The sequence below is a fragment of the Polyodon spathula genome, chromosome 30, assembly GCF_017654505.1.
Source record: "Polyodon spathula isolate WHYD16114869_AA chromosome 30, ASM1765450v1, whole genome shotgun sequence".
NCBI classification, from domain to species: domain Eukaryota; kingdom Metazoa; phylum Chordata; class Actinopteri; order Acipenseriformes; family Polyodontidae; genus Polyodon; species Polyodon spathula.
The window spans coordinates 8,243,942-8,247,857 of NC_054563.1; positions in this window are offsets into that span (position 1 = coordinate 8,243,942).

Below are 3,916 nucleotides of genomic sequence, written 5' to 3' on the forward strand. Positions count from 1 at the left end.
CATTGACTGGTGTGCAATGCTTTATCAGTAGTGTCTAACTGGCGCTCATAAGCTAAAAGTGTGATTTCCCCCGTAGAGTTGAAGACCTGCAGTTTAAATAGGTTTCATATCATGAAAGTAATTTTAAACAGTTCCAGATGAATAGTCATCACTTTTTCTGTCAGTCAAACCAAACCAGCTTGTCTTATCTATAAGACACAGACAGAAACATGGTACCAAAAGACCACTTTAACAATAAGCACCACCCAAAGCATAATCCCAGCATAAATTGTTGTTGGAAAACCGTCCTGTGATATATGAACTTATTGAGCATATGTTTGCTACAAATGTAGCCACTGACATGCTGATGTGGCAGTTGCAGGATTGGTTGATTGAATGGATACAGTTTGTATTTTTTGAGGCAACTAATTGAGGAGGACCAGCTGGAAAAACAAAGTACTAATTGTGCCTTTGCTGACCAGTAGCTTTAAATTGATGTTTTATTATGATGTGCTATTTTAGACATTTATTTTGACAGCTTAAAAAAGCAGAAAAGTCGAACTAGAAAAAGCTGGTACTTGAGTGGATTGCTGTGAATCTGACAAAGCAGCAGGCATCTCTACCTTCTGACAGAAGCCAGCTGGAGCTGCAAGCTGATAGTACTGAATCATTTTCTTACATTGTTTTGTCCTTCCAGAAAAGTTAACTTTTCACTTTGTTTGTTATGTGTGGCACAGGGAAATAGGAGTCTGTGCAAGACAGATCCTGGCAACATAAATTAGATAATGCGTGTTGAGGGTAATATACAGGTCTGTATCAGTTTTCTCAGCTTGACTGAAGAGTGTCGTCTATGTGGTCCATTTGGACTCATACATGTTTATTTGAATTAAGAGAACCTTGTGATGTGTAACAGAACTTAAAGTTTAAGTGCTAGGTAATTTCTCACGTTTTAATTGTGATGTATTTGGCTACCATAGAGGTTTGTGTATTCGTTTTAGTACCTAAATGAAAATACACACACCAGAGCCCAATCATTTTACAAATCCTAATTACAGAACGCTCACCTTACTCCCTAATCTGATCCCTGACACGTATAGCATGTTCAAGATCCATATAGCGTAGAGCTGTGGTTCACAACTATGGCTCTCGAAAGGCATTCCAGTCAAGATCATTTTCCAACCTGATTCTAAATAAATAATTTAAACCAGTGGAGACTAATAGTGACTGATGGCACTGATTGTAATCTGTACTATACCAATGCCTTGTCTAGACTTTATTATGCTTCTTTAAACTTATACTGTATATTAAATAAAACATCAATAATAATAATTATTTGGGCAAAAATACAAATTACTAAAAGTTTATTACACTTAATTCACATTTAATGACATACTGTAACTTTCAAATACATATTTTGGTCCTAAATACATTTGAACAATTATCTTTAATAAAGAAAAGTCATAGTTAAGTACTGACACACATTCAGTGTATCTTCATTAAAATTCATCACCTTCTTTGGCAGCAGCAGCACCCCCTTGGCTTTGCATGGCTTCCATCTTATACAGGGGTTACAGTTTTGTTCAACGGCTTTCAGCAACCCCACTTTAAAAATTGTATGATAGCATCATACAGTTTGTAATACCATTTACATGTATGGCTGCTATAGAGACCAAGCACATCGATTCTTTGTTTATTTAAAATCAACATTAACAAAATTAAGAACACAAAGAATAAAAGTGATGAAGCTAACATAAAAAATGCAATCACTCAATTCTCTACCACCAGCTTCCACCTATTGTAAATGGCAACATCATTTGCCTTTAATGTGTATTAACATTGCATTAGTTAATGGGTCTTGAGACTAATGCCTTTCTTGAGCTCTAAAAGATGCATCAAATATAAATCTTAGAAAATGATTTGCCCGAGCAGCTTTTCAAGGCATTAACACTTAAGCACGGCTGACAGTTTTTCAAAAAGTAACAAAATGTAAATGTAAAAGCCTGATCACTCATTTCAGTTTGTTTCGACTGCTGAGATTGCTTGAGATCGGAATACCTTTAAATGTAAATTGTTAAGTAGGGATAAGTACTTTTTTTCATTACAAGTCATGCTGAAAATCTCTCAAACTGATAAAAAGAAATTCAGCACTAACTGCAATGGTCTCTCTTATATTCTATATATTTTTGAGCATGTCTAATTTTCAAATTAGACCTTTGTAATTCTAATAAATTGCAACCTGTGTGCATTTTCCTATTACCATCAGTAGAAGTTGCCACCTCTACAGTACTACAAAATTCAGAAGATAAATTAAGCCGTGCTGTTGGCATTTACAATGCAAGAAGAATTTGCATAGGATACAGGATTGTTTGGCAGAACTAACATTGTGCTGCATTGCATCTGTCCCTGTTCTTTGTCCAACCCTGCAGTAATCTAGCGTTGTAATTAAATTGCCTATAGCTAAAATTCAGCCTTCAAGTCACATTTCTTAATACACTATTTGAAATCCTTTCCTGTGATTAATTGCTGGAATCTCAAAGTCAAATTACCTTAACTAATGGCACAGTTTCAAAATATTTCATTTTCCTTTATGCATTTAAAAAAAACGCCTGGTTTATTTCTAAAACAAATGTTAATGCTTCTTCCTGTGGTTATAATAGGATGAAAACCCTGTCATCCACATTCTATTGTTTTACAAGTCTATTGATGCAGTTCATGCAATTCACTAGGTTTCTGTATTTGCTATATGTGTTGGCTGACTGCAAAGTCCTGTAGGGATTCAGGGAATGTGATCAATAATGTCAGGTTTCTAATGTGCCGGTTCAATTAGAAAAAAAAACTAAAGTCTCTTTCCCTTCACTGCTGTTGAATAGCCCCCTTCTTGCCAGCTATCACTGCCTCTTTACTGCACAGACTAAGTTGAAAATTGCTGCCTGCTGCCAGGGAAAGGGGGTTTAAGTATTTTATTCACGTTATCTTTTGCCTTCAGCTATTACCACCAGAGACTCATCTGCTCTACTCTCATCTATAAAGTCAGTCACAGTCCAGAAATACGGTATGGCTACATTTTAATAGATATGAGAATGGCCAAGTGCTATCCCAATCAGTGTTGGCAGAGAAGGATGTTATTGGATTAGGGATAGAACAAGGTGCCACTAAGGAGTCCCTGAGCACTAATGATGTTGGTTATGAGTCTATGATAAATTTTATTGTTTTGATATTATTGGTGTTGAAAGAGAAGCATGTTTTTTTTTTTTTTTTTAACAAATTCAACAGCATTTTTGTTCAAACCTCAAATCACAGCATTTGTTGAACCCATGTGAAGTAACTTACAAAAAATGATGGTGATTAAGTAGATTCAAGAAAATGCACAGAGTCCTTTTCTTCAATCAGTTACCAGGTTTCTTGAAATATGCAGGGAGTCTGGTCCCAGGTACAGGACAAACAGAATACTCATCATTCCAATGTTTGCATGACATTAAATACCCTTCTGTATAGATGGTCCACCTCCCCTTTCGCTGACACTTAACCAATTGCAAAGGTAATTTATTTTATTGTGTGAGTGTGTGTGTGTGTGTGTGTGTGTAGTCTAGTGTGACAACCTCTGAACTCTGCATTCTTCACACTCCTGGAGACAAAAGGTCCATACATCTGCCTTTTGTTATCTTCTTGCAACCCCTTTGATCCCAGTGGCATTATCTCTTTCAATCTCTCTGAAGTCTTTAGAGCCTGTACTCATTGTAGTCCACAGCATTGTTATCTCATTAGCTTGCAGTCATTGTTGGGCAAGAGCTTGTAGACGCAACGTCTCTATCAATGGTTAGCAGTACATGCAATTTGAACCAAACAGTCTGCTATCTGCAATATTTGTCTCTTTTCAGAAAAGAACACCAGTATAGCTCTGCCAGTCCATATGCATCCATTCAATCAACCAATCCTG